The sequence below is a fragment of the Vipera berus genome (genome assembly GCF_964194415.1).
Source record: "Vipera berus genome assembly, chromosome: 2".
Classification (NCBI taxonomy): domain Eukaryota; kingdom Metazoa; phylum Chordata; class Lepidosauria; order Squamata; family Viperidae; genus Vipera; species Vipera berus.
In genome coordinates this window covers 139,677,060-139,698,919 of record NC_138203.1, presented here as the reverse complement: position 1 = coordinate 139,698,919, position 21,860 = coordinate 139,677,060, and positions in this window count along the sequence as shown.

The following is a 21,860-nucleotide window of genomic DNA, read 5'->3' as shown; positions in this document are numbered from 1 at the left end:
AGAGATGAGAAGCTCCCCCCCATGAGTGCATCCTATCAGGCATGACCCTGTTCTCAGAAGAGCATCGGAGTGAAGTATCATTTAAGCATTAAGGCTGCTTGGGACCCCAGCATTCAAATAATTCCCAATTTGGTGATATGGATGAGGGACACACAGAGAGAAATTGTAATAGGAAAGATCTGGATTGCACAAGTAAGGCAGTTTTCAGGCACAACAAAGGTGGCATTGAAGATGGGAGATCTCTGCAGCATAATATAAGCCTTATAGAGAAACCAGTGGGGATGCAAGTGGGCATGAGTTGAAGCAGTTTTTTCTTCGACTGATAGCTGATGCACTGGAGAATTTAGAAGTTGCCTTCCTTGCCATTTATTTATTTGTCTGTAGATTTGATTTGTATCCCACATTTCATCCAGGAGCTCAAGGCAGCATACATAGAAGTCTTTCCTCCAACATTTCCATACGAAACCTGGAAACAAAATGTGGGTTGGGCTGAGAGAGTGACTGGTCCAAAGTCACCTAGTCCCCAATCCCAGGGCCATGGACCAGTACCGGGCCGCGGCAACCAGTCTGCACAAACAATTAAAGCCCCATCCGTGGGATGCAGGCAGCACACAAAGCCAAGTACCTTTCAGTCTGCGGAAAAACCTCTCTCCACGGAACCGGTCCCTGGTGATTTACCGTGAGTTACCATGGCTGCAGGAGAATAAAAACTGGACCACCCCTTTTCCTCTGTCTTCATCCTGAGGCCATTTTCATAAGGAAAGGCAAGTCGAAGTATATATGCACAGGTATATACTTCAGCTTCAACTTATAACTGTAGTCGCACCCACAATTATGGTTGTAAGTCATTAAGCAGGTCATCATGTGACTACATCTGATTTTACCACCATTTTTTTGCAGCTGTTGTTAAGTAGATGCGGTGGTCATAAAGCAAACAACTGTCGTCAAGCGAAGCCATTGTTCCCTAGGGGGATTTTTTTTGGTTGGAAACTGGAAATGAACCAGCAAAACCATGGTAAATTGAGGTCATGTGACCACAGGATGTGGCAAATAACTACAGTAAATGCGGGACAGTTGCCAAGTGCTCAAGATGTGGTCATGTGACCACAAGAGAGCCCAGGCTGTCAGAATTTCGAATCTGGGTTGTAAGTACCTTTTTCAGGGATTGTTGTAACTTTGAACAGTTGTTAATCAACCAGTCATAAGTTGCGGACTATCTGTATAATATGCAATACAGCAGAGTATATAACCTGAAGCCTCGGAGTTCCAAGGGCCTTGAGTTTATACCTTCAAAAATCATTGCAGCATTGGCTTCTGTCCCACCACTCTTATCACATAGTCTTGGCAAATTATTATGGAATGCAAGACCCAAATCCATTTTATATATTTTTCCACACTTTTCTTCCACCGCAGCCTCTTCCTTTCTATTTTAAATAAAACTGTGCCATCCAGATGTCGCCAATCGATCTGAGAGTCGTCCTCTCAACCCAACAGCACAATGTTTGATTTCCAAACAGAAAAGCTTTTTCTTCTGGAGGTCTCCTTTTCATTTAAGATAGAAGCAAAATCTTCCAAGGTAGCTCCCAGGTTGCACCTCTCTCGAGGCAGTTCAGTCGGATGGAAATAGGGAGACAATAACGGGCTTAAAAAATGGAAGCTGCCCTTTCATCCTTTGTTTCCCAGGAGAGTTCTGAGAATAGAACAATCAGGAAAGCAAGACCTGAGTGATTTATACGTTTTCCAAAGGTCTTGTTGAGATGAGGAAAAAGACAGCAAGTTTACGCACTTTCATTTTTGGATATTTGTGGCCCAATGCTTCAGTACTGCTTTTGTCATTTTGTTGAAAGCCCCAAGAGGCCTTGGGTACCCATGATGAAAGGCCACTTTTAAAGGACTTTCCTTCTTCAATAAAAAGTGCAGTTGGAGGTCCATATCTTTTAAATCCTGCTTCCTCTACTTCTTCTGGCACTCGGAAGATCCTCAAGATCCTGTGGTCTTGACTCAGAAAAGAGTTGGTTGGTGCATACCCTACTGGAGGCTTTTCAGAAGTATCTCACCAAAAGCTGGCAGAACTGGATTCTGGAGACTTTCCATATTGATGAGTTTGAAGTGTTCTCCAAACATCCTTGAGTGGATTAGCCAGGGCTTTTTTTGTCATAGAACGCTCAGAACGGAGTTCTGGCACCTTTTTTGGATGGAACCTTGTAGGGTAGGTATGACATGTGTGAGTTCCGGCACCTTTTACTTTTACAAAAAAAGCACTGGGATTAGCCAAAATCCAAAAGTGACCAAAAATTAGACTTGCATATAATTTGTTATCCCCATCGCTGATCCCTATCATTTCTCTGAAATCATGTTTGTCATTTATTAGAATAATAAATTATAAGGTCATACAATAATATTAAATATATATGGATGGCCCCAACCCTTTTAGTCATTTAGAAGGCTTTGGAGACCTGGCTGTTTCCCTGGGCATTTAGATCAGTGAGTAACGAGCTGTGCTACTATTGATGGAGGTGGGGCTAACAGTTTATCTTTGAGCAGTGGGGGTTGGAGATGAGAGTTATGCCTGTTTTATTCTTGTATGCTGCCCAGAGTCACTTGTGTGAGATGGGTGGCTGAATAAATAATATAACTAAGGAAATAAATTGCATCATGCAGAACTATGCCAGAATATATACAATAGCTGGAAGCACCTGCAAGGTCCATATGTTGGATTGAGGCACACATTGGTCCTTCTCCAAAAATGTAGAATCAACTATTTAGAAAAAAATAGCATCCTTTCAGTAGAACAGAAAGGAAACAAAAAGAAAAGCAGAGGTACAAAATATCAACTTCTGCTTGATAAACTGGTTTCGGAGAATTGCAAAAGCTGATAAAACTGTTCAGGATATTGTCTGGATCTATTACAAAAAGGCCTTTGATTCATTAATACATAGTTGGGGTCATCAAATGTTTGAAAACAATTGGTGCCAGTAAGAACATTATAACGTTTATAGAAAAAATAATAAAATGGTGGAAGACAGAATTGGCGGTTGGAAATGAAAACTAAAGGGTTGTCAGTTTCCAGGGTGAGTCATTATCACCCTTCTTATTTGTCACTGCTATACCCCCATTTTCAGTGATTTTTGAAGAAGGCATATCATGGCTATCAAACAGCAAAAAAATGCCAATAAAATCTCACATTTGCTTTACATGGATGTTCTGAAGCTTTATGAAAATTAGAAATTGAAATTTAGTCATAATAAACATTTAAGAATTCTTAGCATGGATAATGTAATGGAATTTGGCCAAGAGAAACTTGCTACAGTAACAATAAATCAAGGTAGAATCACAAATAATGGAGTTGAAATGCTGAATGCTAAACCACCAGGAAGTATCAGGATGAAAACTACAAGTACCTGGGCTTTTTACAGTTGGACAACATCAAGCATGGACAAATTAAAAATGGGATTAGTAAAAAATACATCCAAATAGTGAAAAAAATGCTAAAACAAAACTGAATGGTAAAAACACCATCAAAGTCATCAATACTTGAGCCATAGGATATTCTGCTGGAATTATTAACAGGACAAAAGCTGAACTAGACAATTGGCACCAAAAAATAAGCACATTAATGTATTCACTATGCATTGCATCCCCATAGTGATAGAGATAGATTATACCTGCCCCACAGAAATAGAAGCAGAGATATACTCCAAGTTAAATAAACTATCAAAGAAAAAAAAAGCATGCATTGGTTGATTATGAAAAAGACAATGAAAAACAAGCTTTGATGCAAGATAGAAATGGGAAGTTATTGAATATACAGGAAACAAAACATAAATACTGAAATAATATAATAAATACACAAATAGAATGCTGACAAGGAAAAGGATTACATGGTCAATTTCTAGAAAAGATTGAAGGGAAAGTTGATAAAGTGGATACAACTAGAACTTAAATAAAGAAACTGAAGGCTTGATTTTGGCTCCTTAAGAGATGTTTGAACAAATGCAATCAAGGCCAGAACTGAAAAATCATCAAATGATTCAATGTGCAGAGAAGCAGAAGAAACAGTAGATCATATACTCATACTATGCAAGAAGATTGCACAAACTGATTATAAACAAAAACATAACACAGTTGCCAAAATGATTCACTGAATCATCTGTAAAATTATCAATTGTCAGTAATGAAAAACTGATGAGAACAAAGAATTGAAAAAGTAATTGAAAATGAACCGGTTAAAATATTGTGGGATTTCCAAATATAAACTTATAAAGTCTTGGGTCATGAAACACCAGATTTAACTGTGGACAAAAAGAAGAAAGTGTGGATAAATCAATGTGGCAACACCAGGAGATAATAGAATACAAAAAACTGGAAAAGTTCACAAAGCATCAAGTTCTGAAAATTGAAGTTGAAATATTATTTCATAAACCAGCTTGGTGGGGTGGGGTGGTCCCAGTGGTTACTGATGCACAAAAAATCTGGGATGGCAGTTTAAAAATCTGCACATTGAAAACATTTCCAGCTGTCAGTTACAAAGGCATACTACTTGGATTCACGCACACAATATGCCAATAGATTACAGCATCCTACATTCTTGGGATCAGCTCAGTGCATATGAAGGCAAACGCCAGCTAAAGAACTGGCAACTGTGATTTCACATTGTTGGGTATACAATAATAATATGGATGTTTATGGTACTAAAATAATAAGATTATGAAGAACTCGGTAAAAAGTTGGATGCAGTTCTTTTTACAGGTATAGAATGCAAGTATTGATTCACACCATCTCTGTATATGATTTTACACTTTTGGTTGATAATACTGTATTAGTTCTTTACTTACTAAATTTAAATACCACCATCTCACTCTCAGATGTGCATGTTCCTTTTTAAAAAACCAGTCCTTTACCCAGATTCAAGGTGTTGGTAATGACTTACAAAGCCCTACATGGCATGGGTCCGGATTACCTACGGCAGCACCTGCGGCCGGCGTCAACTTCCCTCCGTCCAGTGCACTCCCACAGAGAGGGCCTCCTCAGGGTGCCTCCGATCAGAGAATGTCGACTGGTGGCCCCCAGAGGGAGAGCGTTCTCTGTGGGCGCGCCAGACCTGTGGAACCGCTTGCCGGTCGAGCTCCGGATAGCCCCCGACCTTCGCTCCTTCCGGCGGGATCTAAAAACTTATTTATTTGAGCAATCTGGCCTGGTTTGATGGGTTTGGGGTTGGGTTTTAACATGGTTTTTAATTACTGTATATATTGGGCATAATATTTAATTGTTTTTTAACTTTTGTACTTTGTTTTTCAATATTTATTGCCCTGTACACCGCCCTGAGTCCTTCGGGAGAAGGGCGGTATAAAAATTTAATAAATATAAATATAAATATATATATTGGAGGGCACTTGTTTTTTAAAGAATTCTTTTTCAAATTAAGAAAATAACATTCATTGCAGAGAAATGATAAAATTATCCACTCTGGAGAAGAAGATAAGGAAACAAACTATATTGTAAGAGGAATCTCTTTTTCTTGGGAGGCAATCTTTCATTAACTAATTTGGGGTAGACAAGAGGATGCCCCATGGGTGGTTTTGAATTGTACTGTAATCCCATGCCACTGGCTAGCCAATATGTATTTTTAAGCAATTCTTTAACCCTTGCCTGTTTAATATAATAATGCTCTGGAGGTTAAAGATGACTTTTTTTTTGAAGAAGAAAAACTGTAGATACTTGTTCTTAAATGACCTTCAGCTTTGTTCATGTATGTAAAGAAATATTATGGGTTTTTAGTTGTGTTTCCCATTTACTAAGGGATCTTTGTATCTTGAATGGGAACAGATCTGGATTTTAAAGCTAGATTTTATATGTCCAAAATCCGAACTCCAATAAGTACTTCCTTGTTTTTTTTTTTATTCTCTGAAATTTTGGGAGAAACAAAGATGCTATTTTAAACCATTCTCTTTGGATCTGATCTGCATGTTTGTAGACCCCCTCTCCATCCACCCCCATACACATTTGAAAAACAGCTTGTAACAACTTCATTCTTTTTTACCTTCCTTATCTGGTGAAGATTTCTTGGAAATATGTTTTTCTTTTGTTGATGTGGCTCCAATAAGGGATTTTTTTTTATTTTATCTAAATCAGCTTGACTAAGCAGTGCCCAAAAAATGTTTTCCAGAAAGTCTTACTTCTACTTCAAGGGACACTGTTAACACCAAAAAGGTAAAACCTTACTCAAACTGAGTTTCACATGGAAGCCCATGATTTATTAGTAGCAATATGAAAGCTTTTTCAGACTCTTGGTCTTATAGCCCTGGAATTTCCTACCAGTCTCCCATCCCTATACTAATCAGGTCTAACCTTACTTAGTAGTTTCAAGAGTGAAGGTGGTTGATTATTACTTGCTGCTATTGCTTCGTCATTCCAGATGATATATTCATTGTCCCTCCCATCCGTCACAACAGAATCAGCCAAGCAGATCCTTTGTGTATAAGTCACAGGTCGGCAACCCGCGGCTCCGGAGCCGCATGCGGCTCTTTGAGCCGTCTCTTGCGGCTCCCAGTCGCCCGGTGCGCGCGCACCTCTTCGAACGGGCAGTGGTGCGCGTGCACCTCTCCAAATGGAGAGTGGCACCGCCCATTCTGAGAGGTGCGCGCGCACCTTTCCGAAGGGCGGAGGTGCGCGCGCACCTCTCCAAACCGGCCCGTCCCGTTCGGAGACCTGCCGCATTCACCTGGCACGCTCCCCCCCCCTCCCCGGGCCTAGCCGGGGCTCGGATGTCCATGTGCGCGCGCGGGGGTGATGGTCCCCTCAGGCAGGCTGCGCTGAGCATTACCCAGTTGCCCTAGAAACCAGCAAAAAAGAGGTTGGCGGCCCGGCCGGTCAGAGAAGAAAGAGGGGTGGGAGAGGGGAGCGATTTGCCCGCAGTCTTTGCGAAGTAGCAGCTTTAGCCGCAGCTTCGCCAGAAGAAACCGACGGGCCCGCTAAAGCGCTTGGCGAGCTTTGAGTGCGGGGAGGTGGGGTGAAGAAACCCGACACCGCCTCTGGTCCGGTTTCTCGGGCTCTCTCTCTCTCGAGGGGGGGGAAACGATCTCGCTGTGCCTCCCACTCTAAGGACCAGCCGGGCAGAGCCACGCAGGTAAGCCCTCCTCCCTCCCTGGTAAAAAAAGAGAAATGCAGCAAGGTGTGCCTGGGGTGGACCTTCGGCATCTTCCCTCTCGTTCCTCCCCCCCCGACTGTCCCCCGCTCCCGGTGGATCGAGGGTGGAAAGGAGGGAGCCACAGTCTGGACGTCGTGTAAGGAATAAAGGCGCATCTGAGAGACAGTCGGGGGTCCTGTAGCTGGCACTAGTGGGGAACTTGTTGTGCTTCATAAGTGCTTGTCCCCTTCTTTCTTCCGATCATCGCAGCGTTGTTGTTAAGTAATAGTGCTGCTAATGTTATTATCCCATTCCTCCTGGCATTGCACTTGGCCTGGGCTGCATCCCGCAACGAGCAGGTGTGTCTTGCTCTGACAAGAATCTGGGCTGAAATGAGTTTGGACTACAACACTGTCCACTGATGAGGAAGGAGAGGGGAGTGTGTGGCCAAAGGGGTTGTTTCTTTCCACCCTACATATAGACTTTGATTGATTGATTTGATGGCTGCAGAACTGGCTGCCTGCGTGGGGCAAACAGGCAAACAAAATCACCTCCCTCTGGGTATTTTCCAACTGTGGTGACGCAGTGAGACTGACCTTTCAGGCTTTAGGTGTCTGTCTGCACCATTCTCTCTTGAGGAGAAATTGCATCGCTTTTTTATGGTGGTTCGGAGACATGTTTGATGAACGTGGCAGGTCTCTGGACGGCGGTGGCTTGGGAGAGGTGCGCGTGCACTCTCCAAACCGCCGCCGTCCCGTTTGCACAGCTGCCGCGTTCGTCCACGTTTGACGAACGCGGCAGGTCTCCGGACGGCGGCGGCTTGGGAGAGGTGCGCGCGCACTCTCCAAACCGCCACTGTCCCGTTTGCACAACTGCCACGTTCATCCACGTTTGACGAACGCGGCAGGTCTCCAGACGGGACGGCGCGCACCTCTCCAAAGGGGAGACCCGTCGCCGCGCAGGTGCCTCCCATTTTGCGCATGCGCAAAATGTTTTTGCACATGCGCGTGAGTGGACGCACGCGTGCACACTTTTTGCAGCTCCCACTTTTTTGTTTGTGTGATGGAACTGGTTCTGAGTGGCTCTTTTCTTTTTTCCGGTTGCCGACCCCTGGTATAAGTGGTCCTCGCTTTACGACCACAATTTGGACCAGAATTTCCATTGCTAAGCAAGGCGGTTGTTAAGTGACTCACGCCATTCCACAACCTTTTTTTTGCCATGATTGTTAAGAGAATCACTACAATTAAGGGAATCAGGTAGTCATTAAACAAATCAGGCATTCCCCATTGACTTTGCTTGTGAGCAGTTGGCTGGAAAGGTCGTAAATGACAATCACGTGACCCTGGGATGCAGCAACTGCTGTAAATAGAGGCTGGTTGCCAAGAGCCTAAATTTTAATCACATGACTGTGGACATGCTGTGATGGTCGTAAGTGCAAGGAACGGTCGTAAGTCATTTTTTTCCAGTGCCGTTGTAACTTTGAACAGTCACTAAATAAAATAAATAATAAATAATAAATAATAATAATAAAAACCTTTATTGTCAAAGTACAACATGTGTACATTGAGATTAGCTGAGCCTCCCCCCCTGTGCTCTCTCCCCCCAACACACAGTGACAACAAATGAATGGTTGTAAGCCGAGGACTATCAGTAGTTGCCTTTGCTCCAGCTTTTGACCACAAAGAATTTTTTAAGTGCCTATTGTCTGCTCCATAGACAAGTCACAGAAGGGCTGGAGACTTTAACTGCTCCAATCTTAAAAAGACATTTATGAATATCAGGCCTCTGCAGGGTTGGATGGTGGCAATTTCATATCCCATTTGAAACAGCACTGGTTTAAATTGAGCTCACTAGGGAATCGACATGGGAATTCACAAGACCTGTAGCTTTACCCTTTCCACACGCAGAAGGGGGTCCTATCTCGTGCATGTCCAGCAATCATATATCATATCTTAGGGGTTGCTAATAAGGGGACTGCCTCTTTTAGGAATGATCTAATTTTCTATATATCACAGCAGTTTCCTCCATTTGCCCAAAGCAACCTCTTAATCAATGGGAATGAACTGTGTGGTTGTTAGAATTATGAGCGATGCTGTGTAAAGATGAAAATGGGAAAGAAGGTGTTGGGGTTGCGAGTGTGGTGGGAAATGGGGTGGCTGAGTAGACAGCAGCTTTTTAGGGACCACGTTGTTCATGAAGATACCATCCTATAAATCTTTCTTTTCCAAAAAGCATTGGGTTCATGTTATTAAAATTTCATGTAGATGGTACATCCATGGCAGTTTCTTTACGACTGCAATCTGAATAGAACTTTTCAGTATAATCTCACTTTAAGCCTAGGTCTTTGTAATCAAAGTTAAGCTTGCACTGACTTTTTGATACATTCTTGTATCATCATCAACAACAGTATTAGTGCATGCAAGCGAAAGAGAGAGAAAACACTCAGATGACTTCTTTTACAGCAGAAAACAATGTAAAGCAAAAAGCTTCCAGTATAGTTCTGTAAAAATCTTTCTCCGTTTGTTGGTTCCCTCTACTCGCTGCTGGTATATGAATGTGTGTATGCATATCTCTGTTTAGCTACCATTCATTCCATTAGGGTTTGCATAGATGAATTTCCCCTGCCCTAAATTAGAGAACTAACCTGGCATTAGATTGATGGTTAATTGGCCCCCATATTAACATTTACAACCTTATTTCTAACTAGAATGAACCCAGCATCTGTTTCTTACCAGCTGATTCCTATCTGGGCTGAATTATGAACTCTCCCCGCTGCCATGAATCTCCTCCTTGTGGAGCTGTTTTAGACATTCAGCTTGCTTCTGGCCCACCTCCCACCTCCAGGCAGAGAAGGCCAAGGCCCGGGAAGAAGAGGCCGCTGTGTTGTAGTAGAGGCTCCTTCCAGGCTGCCCAGGACCAGGCCTACCACAAGGCAGGCTGAGGTAACATCCAAGAAAGATTCAGAATCACTCTGGCTGAACTTCTCATTGTGGGCAGAGGGAGAAGAGTTACATTTATCCTTTCTTGAGGCAGCCTTGAGAATATTCTATATTTTTTTTCCTCCTTGGCAAATTTTATTGGCCTGCTAAGAAAAAATGACCGAAGCAGCAATGAGAAAACACAGGAGGGTTCAAATGGAAAACATGATTGTCAGGACCCCTTTAAAATTCCATGGATGGAGCAAGCCAGATGTATGAGAAAAAAATGCCTAGAAACACCCAGAGCAATGTTTTGTTTCTATAGGTAGTCCTCGACTTATGACCACAAACAAGCCCAATGTTTCTGTGGCTAAGTGAGACAGTTGTTAAGTGAATTTTGCCCCATAATATGACTCTTCTTGCCACAGTTGTTCAAGTGACTCACTGCAGTTGTTTAGTTACATGGTTGTTAAGGGAATCTGGTTTCCCCATTGACTTTGCTCGTCAGAAGGTTGCAAAAGGTGACCAGATGACCCCGAGACATTGCAACCTTCATATATGCCAGTGGCCAAGTGTCCAAATTTTGATTATGTGAACATGGGGATGCTGCAATGGTCGTGTGAAAAATGGTCATAAGTTACCTTTTTCAGTGCCATTGTAATTTTGAACAGTCAGTCCTCCCGGGTATCTGTTTATAGAAGATTGGGTCAATGTGTGTCTGCATGTCAACATTTGTGTGTGTGTGTTCCTCTATATTTGTAGTGTCAGTGTAGGAAAGAAATGTTTCAGCAAGGTGGTACCTCCATTTCAGGGAAGAATGGGGTACCTGCTAATGATGTTGAACTATCTATTTGCTGACGGCTGCTGGGAGTTGTAGTTTACTGGGTATTGATTTCCTCAATGGAGTCCTGATCTCTGCTTGAAGTGAATCTAAACTAGAAAAATGCACAGGTTTGTAATTTGGGTTTTCATTCATATAAAATATAGCCTGAAATGTTGAAGTTGCAATAAAGAGAAATGGTAGCTGAATTCTAGAAATATCAGCATTACAAAACCCCACTCCATACATAAAAGCTTCAAATTTAGGATTTAAGATTACATAGACACCTTACATTGTGAATGTCTGTTTGGTAGTTAATATTAGGGTAAGAAGCTCACTAGCTTCAGCATGATCAGGAAAAAGTTTCCATTGGCAAATTAGAAAGATAGACAAATCAGGCAGATAACCAAAAGCAAGACTGTATATAGACTGGGCTTAGTGGATTTTTTTTAGAAATCCTGGGATCTCTTGGAAAACAAGAGAAAGTAATTCAGTGAAATCACAGCAGGTGACGATGCTTTTTTTCAGACTCAATAAACCTACAGTGGGCAATTTCAGGAGAATTACGTCAAATATTTAAGGTTGCATTTTCAGCCTATGCAGGATGCTTAAGTCTGACCAGTGCTCTATATGCACTGAATCTGAAAACAACTCACTGAGCTGCGTAATTGCTTTTTGTGTCTTTTATTTGGTGTGTGTCTCTTATTTTCTCTCCCTGTGAAAGCTTTTAAACTTGGAAGAATCTAGTCTTTAATTCATAATGAAGTCTTCTAAACAATAGTATATTCCTGGTAGTGCATTGAAACATCCTCCTCACTCATTAATCCCACCATGTTGAAACTGGAGGCTTGCAAATAATTTTATATATCCCCATGTGACAGTGTTGTATCCATAGTCAAGGAGATGCAATTTCAAGAGAATGAAATGTTGCTTCCGAAACAACAATGGATTGCTGTTTTGGACTTGCAGGCATGGGTCTGTGCTTCCTCTGCAAGGATATTTTCCATTTATCCCACTTCCTGGTTTCCTACTGTGGCCATGTGCTAGCAGAGCTCAAGTGCAGAATTGCTGGTACATCATTAGGAATTTGGAAGGCAATAGAAGTTTGCCACATTGTTTTATATCCTTTTAACAACTCACTTCCCTTGGCATAATTCCCTTCGGATTGCTCCTGGGATTTTATTACAAAATAAGGCCAGCTGTTCACCAATACATGCACAAAAACACATGGAGCATAGACAAGAAAGAACATTAACTGTTTTGTTTTTGGTTTGTGAATAGCTGGAAGGGATTTTTTTTAAAAAAATCACTCAGTTATTGGCCAGCTTGAAAAGAAAGGAAGTATTGATTGGCTGGGAGTTTTTCTGCCTTAAATTATTGGCTAGAAAAGGCAAGCAAAATCCTTTTCCTTCAGAGTTGCCTCCATCTGTCTGATAGAAGACTGGCCCTGCAAATCATAATAATGGTCTTCAGTTGGTTTATGCTTGCTGCGAGGTATGCAATCCTAATCCATGTACTTACATTTTACAGTGTGGTTGAGGAGAACTATAGGACAGTGTAGAGTTACTGCAAGTAGACAATCATCTCTGAACTACTGCTGCTGTATTTGCCAGCATGAAAAGTGATGTTCTGCTCTGGAGAGTGACTAATACCTTCTTAGCTAATTATTTGATCCTTCACCCAGTTTTTGCTCTACCAGCTTCTTGCTCCTCTCTGTTAGCTCTTGCCAGCATTAAACTCCTTGGACTCTCCTGGGGCGGTTGGGAAAGGGGGGGGGCGGCTGTCTTTTGGGATAGCCTATATAGCGTTATAGAAAGAATAATGATATAACCTGAAGGAACACATTGCAGGTAATCCTTGACTTATGACCGTAATGGAGCCTGCCCTTTATGGTCGTAAGTCAAGATGGTTGTAAAGCAGGTTGCCATATGACTGGACCCTATGTTGCAATTTATTTTTATTTTTTTTGTGGCAGCTGATAAGCAACTCCTGTGGTTGTAAAGCTGTTGCTGCAGTCATTAAGTCTACTCATTGTTTGCTACGGGACGCTTTTTGCCGAAGACGGGAACTAAACACCAGATTTGGTAAGAATGTAAATCACAGTCATATGTCCGCAAGACACTGCAAATGGCCATAAGTGTGGGTCAGTTACCAAGTGATTGCAGGCCAGGGAGGCAGCCATCAGAACTTTGAACCAGGTCCTTAATACCTTTTGGGAGGGAGTCTGTTGTGACTTCAAACAGTCACTAAGTTACCAGTCATGGTCAAGGAGTCGTTGTGTCAATGCTGAGCAGTCCAGCCTTCCCAATGCCAAAGGACATCAGCGGTCATTTTCATCTTTTTGTAGGAAAAATATGATGGGAAAAGAAACAATAACCATTGTACATTTTTTTCCAGGACATACGTGAAGTCATAGGAATGGAACATGAAGAAGAGCACATTTCCTCCCAATTAATCCAGCTTTTTCATCTTTTCTCCATTTCCCCCCACACACACACATCTTAATGGTTCTGGTTTTATTCCGTCCTTCTCATGTCTCTACCTGAGCTCTCCCCATGCTATTTCAAACATATCATATGCACATGTGCCTGCATATTCCTCATGTGATGCTTCTACATATGAACTCTAGCACATCTGCAGAGAGCCCGTCCCCTTGGAATGCGGTGCTGCACTGCATTAGCCTTCTAGCTCTCTAGCTAGCAGATGCCAAGCATGCCTTGTCCCTTTCCTTTCTTAGGCCAATAGATGGCGCCATTTGCACAAGGCTGCTTTGTGAGGCCAAAAGGAAAAAAAAATGTGGGGGAAGAGATTTCCATTAATGAAAGAAAAAAATCTTAACCCTTCCAGTTGCTAGAGCAGAGCAGATGACTCAGTGCAGACATTAGACACGATCCTGTATTTTAAAGAAATGGGTTGAAAGGGGATAGGTATGCTCAACGCTTTTTATACTGTATATGCTGTACCTCTGCAAACTGCATCTGTATCTTTTTTGGCATCAGAGCCCTGTGGTTCAGCTAGATAATTCTAGATTCTGGACATAATAGTTTTAAGAGTAGGGGGGCATTTTAACAATGATATCTTACCTTACCCTTTAAGTGGTAATATATTTATTTCAGAAAGTAGGGGGTAAGGTTACAGTATTTGAAAGCCTTTCATTGGAGTTAGGTCTTGGATTTTTACTGCAAAGTCTTCCCCTAACAGCATGTCACCATGATCCCTTCCATTCCTGAAGCTTTGGAAGGCATTGGATGAGAGGACACCTAAGAACTGAATCCATATCTCAAGTGACTTTGTCAGTGGAAGATTACAGCCCATGTAGAAAATGAAATTTCACTAGCAATTTTAGCATTCGCCCAGTAAAATGTTTTTTTTTATTGAAAAGTTTTAAAATACAGTTTTCCTTTAAAAAACCCCCCTTCCCCCTCCCTGCTCCCCCCCTCCCTCCCCCCAACCTCCCTCCCTCCCCCCCTCCCTCCCCCCCTCCCCCCCCCCGACTTCCCAGAGCTAAATACAAGGTATATATATATAAAAAGGCAATCATAAACAACCATATACTAACAACTATAAATTCTAAAATCCATCACTCTCTAGCTTATATAGGATAAAACACACCTATCTCAAGTGACTTTGTCAGTGGAAGATTACAGCCCATGTAGAAAATGAAATTTCACTAGCAATTTTAGCATTCGCCCAGTAAAATGTTTTAAATAGCACAAGAATCCTCTGTTTGAGAGCAGACCTATGCGGCATGCAGGAATGGCCTCAGGATTTTTGGGGCTCAGGTGAGGTTATCACGGGAGGACCTGATGGAAGATTGGTTTTTATAACTTTATACAAGTAACCTTATCTATGCGGATGTGTCATTTCATCTTAAGATTTCTCAACCCATGACAGAGCTGTGAAATTGCAGTGATCACAACTCATAAGCAAAAAGCAAACAATGCAACATTAAATTCTGTTCTCTGTCATACGATGAGGACTTTACCCTATTTTCACATATCTTCATCTGATACTATAAGACAGACATGTCAAACACAAGGCCCGGGGGCCGGATCCGGCCCGTGAAGTGGTTTCATGCGGCCCGTGAAGCCATCCTGGAAACTGAGGGAATGGCCCCCGCTGTCTTGGCCCTGGCCCAGAGACCCTCCTTCTGCCAGAGACCCTCAGATCTGTCCCACTCCTGCCCAGGCCCCCATAGGCACCCTTGATGTGAACGATGTAGAGCTGGCCATGCCCACCCAGTAGGCCATACGCACTCTAGCCACGCCCACCCAGTAGGCCACGCCCACCCTGGCCATACCCACCCGGCCCCCTGAGGTCAACCGCAATGCTGATGCGGCCCTCAATGAAATTGAGTTTGACACCCCTGCTATAAGAGAATACAAACAAATGAAGGCAAGTATACGTGTCCCAGGATAATGATGCGAGATCGATTTTTTTAAAAAAAGAATACAAGCAGATCTGAGTATAATTAAACGAAAAATGATATGAGTATAATTAAATGAAAAATAGCTTGCCCTAGGTTTTCTTTTTGATTTTCTGAAATTAAGCCAAAATTACCATACACCCCCATGCCCTGGAGAAATAATTCCCCGATTTGCCGCCCAGCTAGGTGGCAGCATTTTAGTTAACCTCGCCTAACCTTAAGAAGCTAAACAAGATGATAGCAGTCAGATAAGAGATTTTCAGGAAATCTGAGGATTTAGAATGGAAAGTTGTTTTTTAAAAAAAAAAACTGGCCTTGAAACAAGACAGTGACAGTCTACTTCCATAATGTTGTCAAGAAAATTATTATGGATTTATCCATGAAGTCATCAAAAATCAAACTTCGCTCAAATACTTTTTTAAAAAAAATTACCTACACACTGGCCATCATCTTCAATCTGGTTGACTTCCAGTTGTACCAGATCCTAACAACACAGTCTTTGACCAAACTGTGGGGCTTTAAAGGTAAAGGTAAAGGTTCCCCCGCACATGCGTGCTAGTCGTTTCCGACTCTAGGGGCCGGTGCTCATCTCCGTTTCATAGCCGAAGAGACAAATTTGATCTAAAAGCCACAAGTTTGAGAAAAACCTGTTAGTGCAGCCTTCTGTGGGAAAAACACCAGTACTAAAGACCATTATATGGGCTCCGTAGTGCTTTCGGAACTTGGTTGTTATCTTGCAGACATTTCATTACCCAAACTAGGTAATATCATCAATGCTAGCACTGATCACTAGCATGGATGATGTTCCCTAGAGCCTTGGTGGAGCAGTGGGCTGATGCCTCCTTAAGTAACACCAGCTGCCTGCAATTAGTGCAGGTTCGCATCCCACCAGGCTCAAGGTTGACTCAGCCTTCCATCCTTCCGAGGTAGGTAAAATGAGGACCCAGATTGTTGGGGGCAATTAAGCTGACTTTGTAATAATGCCGCTTGGGGTGTGTGTGAAAGCCCTAACAAGCAGGCATATACATAGAATGAAGGCTACTGCTAAGCTTGTAAGCCGCCCTGAGTCTTCGGAGAAGGGCGGGATATAAATGTAATAAAAATAAATAAATAAATAAATAAAATAAAATAGTTTGGGTGATGAAAGATCTGCAAGAAGACAACCAAGCTCAGAGAGCACTAAGGACCTCTCCTTTCAACCTTGAGCTACAAATAATCTCCTTTATTGGTACCAATGACCATTGCTTCAAGATTGCCACGGATCAGATAGAACTGTGTGAACTCTCTTCAAGATAGCATTTTCAGGAGAATTCCTGCCAGATATTGTGGCCCAAAATTGGAGATCTGCTTGGTCAGCCGACGAAGGAAGGAAGGAAGGAAAGGGATGTACTTTGAGAACATTGGAAGACATGGAGGCAGGAACCATTGTGTTTTTTAACTTGAAATCAGGGTTCATGTATTGCACTAGCGACTGTGGTCTGTTTAAAATGTTTCCTTGCGTAAAGCAAAATAGGACAGTTTCATACATTAAAATTAGCCTCAGCAAAGGGTATTGTGGTTTGTTGTGTTATGTTATTCCAAGCTAAGTAAATGTAGTCCTCCAGTTGCCATTTGTTGATTAAAATCAATTGCCAGAACCAGTTTAGTGTGACAATTACGTGGGCCTAGAGCAAGTGTTCCCAACCAGGGGTGTGAGACAATATTCCAGGGGTGCGAAAACTTGGCTTTTCAAAATTATAGTGTGCATAATTTGTTGCCGTTATTTCAAACTTTTATAAGGGGTGCAAGAATATATCAGAAGCAGTCTAGAGGTGCGGGGTATAGAAAAAGGTTGGGAGCTGCTGGCCTAGAGTAATCCTTCCCAGATTTCTAGGAGTTAGGAAACCCAGTATTTTTACTTCAGTTTTAACTGCACTGACAGGTTTACTCTTAAGAGTGTGCAAGTATGAGAATTGCCCACATTCAATGAAGTCCCCCCCCCGCTCCCTGTGTTTCTAATGAGTTCTTCCTTGGTGCATGTTTTCCAATTGGAAGAATGGCAACGCTCACATGCTGAGATGCAACAGCACGCTTCCTCAAATAGGGGTTTCCCTACTGTGCATTTCCTTGGAGAGTGATTGAATAATCCAAACCATTTCAGTGTTGACCGAGATGCATTTTGTCTCTCCATGTGCAAAAGCGAGTCAAGATTTGCCTAGTTCACACAAACATCTTTCTCAAGCTGCCCCATTCTACTGAATAGTCAACATGGCTACAGGTGATCATTCCATGATATCCCACCACATCAGTAGGGCACTGATTTGAAGGAGGGTGGCATCATAATGCCACTGTTGTGATTCAGGGTCAGCCTGTGGGTTTGGCAGTTGGGTCGGACGACTCAGAGGAGGAGGGGGGTGTTGAAGAGCTTGCTGAGGGGGTTGGAGAGCTTGCTGATGAGAGCCCTCACCCAGGCCCCTCCCACCTGGTCACGACGGAGACCCAGCTGTGTGAGCCTGACAGCGTGGATGAAGATGACCCACAGCTGGCCCTGTTCAAGGACGCCCGACGCAGGAGGGTCAATCAGGAGTAAACAGAGGAAGGCAATGGGGCACCTCGGAAGGAGGCAGAGAGAAGCCACGCCCTGAACTGTATAAAAGGGGAATGCGTGGGAGGGCTGGTTTGCTGAAGGCAACCGCTTGAATAGTTCCTGTTTCATGGTACGTGTCTTGTTTTGCTCTGTTTTATGTTAATAAATTTGGCAGGCTTAGTTCCAGCCTCTTGCTGTTTGTAAAGGGGTTGACCCTGCCTTTTCTGCATGGCCGGTAGCAGGCTGGTACAGAACAGCCACTTAATGTAGTCTTGCAAACAAGACTACATTACCACATCTTAGTCACATCTCAGTCATCTTTTTACTCTCACAAAAGTTATCGAGAGCGATAAACCGGTGGACTCTTTCTCAGCAGGGGAGTGGAACGGTATTCTCCCACATGTTGCTAGGTTGATTCCTATCAAAACAGCCAGCATTGTCGATGGCCACAGATTATACCCTAGATTATTCTCTCAGCCTTGCTGGATACACATTTTTGGAGACAGCTTTAATCTGATTGTGGCCAGACAGCGTGAATGGGGTAAGCCTGCTTGTTAATCTGGATTCCTTCACTGCATTTACACAGTCCCTTGAAGCACTTGTCATGCATTAGCTTCAAATCCTTACAACAACTCTGTGAGGGTGGTCAGCATTAGATTAGTTCCTTATATTGCAAAGAGAGCAGCTTAAATCCTCTAAGCCTGGCCCATATATCAGTCAGTGGTCCAGTCTTTCCCTGCAGAGCTGGATTGGCGTCAGCTGCTTTCAGGATGCTGTATTGATCTGTGGAAGCAGTTCATTTATAACCATTGGGTAGTTGAACTTTCACCCTGTCGTTTCCTCCTGATGTTTCTGGGAATTGCTGGAGAGAGCAAGAGATGTGGGATTTATTTAAAAGGACTGGGGGGGGGAGTAGTGAGTGACAGCAAGAGAGCTTTATTGGTGGTTTAACACATATTTGACTAAGTGCTGTGAGTAACCAGTCAAGGTAGAAGGTGGCATGAGAGATGAAAATGGATGAGATGATAAGTTTAGTTATACTTTACATGTCTGGCCAGTTCCTGGACTTTAGCCACAGATATACTTAGTTCATATCAGACAACTGCTTTCATTTATGCAGTTCAGTTAAATTGGGAACTTAACATTGGCAGGTTTTGCACACTGTGCTAAGCCACGATTTGTTAGAAAATCCACACAGTAGTCTGGACTCCCACATCACTTTAATCCAAAGCCAGCAGGTTATTTTACAGTGTCACTTGACCTCTACAATCTGATCTTTCTATCAAACTTCAAAATCTTTTATGCAGTCTGAATTCTGAAATCAGATAGAAAAATTAGAAGAAATGATTGCAAGCTGTTTTTCATGTTGATAGGAAATAGCATTGCATAGCTTAGTGGTTCTCAAATACCGTTTGTGGCCATGGACCATGCCCACGGACCCCCCGAGACATAACTGAAGATTTGAATGGTAACATTTCTTCAAGCCTTCATGGACCCACTGGGGTCCACGGGGCACAGTTTGAGAATCACTGGCATAGTGAATCTAGACAGAGGCCTAAAGGATGATAACGCCAAGATGAAGGTTATGGGGAGAGTTAAAGAAGCTCTAGGAGGCAACTCTCTAGACCAGAAGTGGGGAACGATGGCTCAGGAATTCTGGGAGTTGAAGTCCACTAGCCATAAAGGGGCCATTGTTCCCCACCTCTGTTCTAGAATGACAGATTCCTAATTTTGATGGGCACGCACTTCTTTTTTTTGCCATTGAGAGCAAAACGGAAAACCTTGTCTCCTCCTGGATAGAAAACAGAATGACTGAGCTTTGCAGAAATTGTCAGCTTCCTCCTTTGCCTTTCACAGCATTCAAATGACCAAAGCAGATTTTTAAAAAAGGGCAATTCAGGCAGGACACTGGCTTCAATTCCTCAGTCTAGAATAAGGAAATACACAGAATTAGAAAAGCTAAATATGATTTTTTTAAAAAAATATATGAGTAAATCAGCCTATTGGTTCTACGTAGTTAATATTCTACTCCTCCTCAAGCTGATGTCCTCCAGATGACTTGGACTGGAACACCCACAACACCAAATGGATTGGCTTTGTTGGCTGGGGATTGTGGAGCTGTAGCCCAAGGTCTGTGGGAAAATAGATAGAGGAGGGCTGGGCAGCATCCTAAGGTCCCACACAGAGGTCTTTCCCAACATTGCTGCCCCTGAATAAGCACTATTAATCCAAGTCAGCAGGGCTCAAGAGGCAAAGCATCTGTTGAAGCATTGGGAGCCCAGCAGACGGCCTTCTGCTCATCGGAGCTGTCATTACCTTGGGTTGGCCCAGCCTAGGAGAAGCTGCTCTCCAGAGGCCAAGAGGCTATCTGCCACTTCAAAATATTTGTGTCTCAGAGTGAATGGCAGCCCTGATCCTTTAAACACCTACTTGCGGTAAGCAACCCACACACAATGGGCTGTGGGTGGGGAGAGCCAGAGTCTGTTACAACACAGAACCGATAAGGCCTGACTGTTGACAGAAACAGCAAGGAGAGCCAGTCGCTTCTGCTCATTATCAGGCAGCGTGGGGGATTTTTCAGGAATGCAAGGGAGAGGGAGGTGATATGTGTGGATCAACATGTTCCCATTCTCTGGAGTTTCTCTGGGAAGAAAATGTTTGGAGAACTGACTGCATACCGTAGTCCTCACTCAGAGCAGAGAGTACGTCCCCCGAACAGATGAGTTGCCATTACTTGCATAGGAATGTTGCGGCTGTAGTAATCATTTTTCCTCCAGTTGGATTTTGTAATCATTTCTTATAGGTTTGCATAAACTATAACCAATATTTATGTAGAATCTTGACTACATAAAACATAAATAGTTAAATATAAACAGTTTGGGATTGGATTTTGGCCCCAAAGGATTTAACCACTGGATCCTCTAATCCACTTTGCAACCAAGAAGTTAACGCCACAACACAAGTGAGTTCATATACAGCAATATTAATACAATCATAAACCATACATCAGGCTGCATTATAGTTTGTTTAATCTTGGTTTCTAATCCACTTTTCCTTCAGGGGTTTGAGGCAGAGCACATATTTTCTTTTCCCACAACAATCCTATTTGATCATGTCTTGTTTAGCTACAGTTTACTGAATAAACCACATTTGTGTGTTCACACATGCTAAGTAATAAACCGTAGTTTTCAAACTATAGTGGCTAGGTTTTCATGAAACCAAACAAGACAGTTACAGCACAACATGAATTAGTGCAAGGTGTGAAGTAAAAGCCAATTTTGGAAGGAGCAATTTGGTCCAGGAATGCAAAATTTCAATATTTCCCCATTTCTTGGCTCAAGATGCTTGCCTCATTTCATTTCTTTCAAAAAAGCTGATCCTGAGGCTTTGCCACATATTTTGTACTTAATGAACATTTCCTCTACAATTTCAGTTGCAGAAAGATGAAGTGATACCAGAATACTGAATAATCTGTACAGAATTCAGATTATTTTCATTGTTGCTGCAGAGATTCCCAACTTTTTCCTTTACATGGACCACTGTATGTTATCTTTACTGAAAGTATTTGAATACCATAAGGCCAGGGTTGAAAACATAGTGTCTGTCACTGGACATGCTGCCACATGCATTTCTTCCCATACCATCCTTAGTAACAGAAATCAAGATTAATTTGGTTTGATTGCTAAATCTCATTAATTTTCCCAGCTCCACTTTTGTGAGTCTAGATGAGAATGTCAAAATCTTGTGCATATTTTTGATACATATAGAACAGTTATTTTATGTGAACATGGGACAACCCATAATAATTTTCCAGGCCCCAGGTTGAGACACGGTGAGTTAAGTTGATCTTGTCTGGATTTGGAAATTTGGAGGGAAGAACACCAGGATTATAGGCTCCATTGAGAAGTTGAAAAAAAAGGCAGTGGCAATCCATTTCCATACTGTTGCCAAAAAAAGTGTGTAGAGATAATCAGAACATCACTACTATAGGAAATGGATTCCCT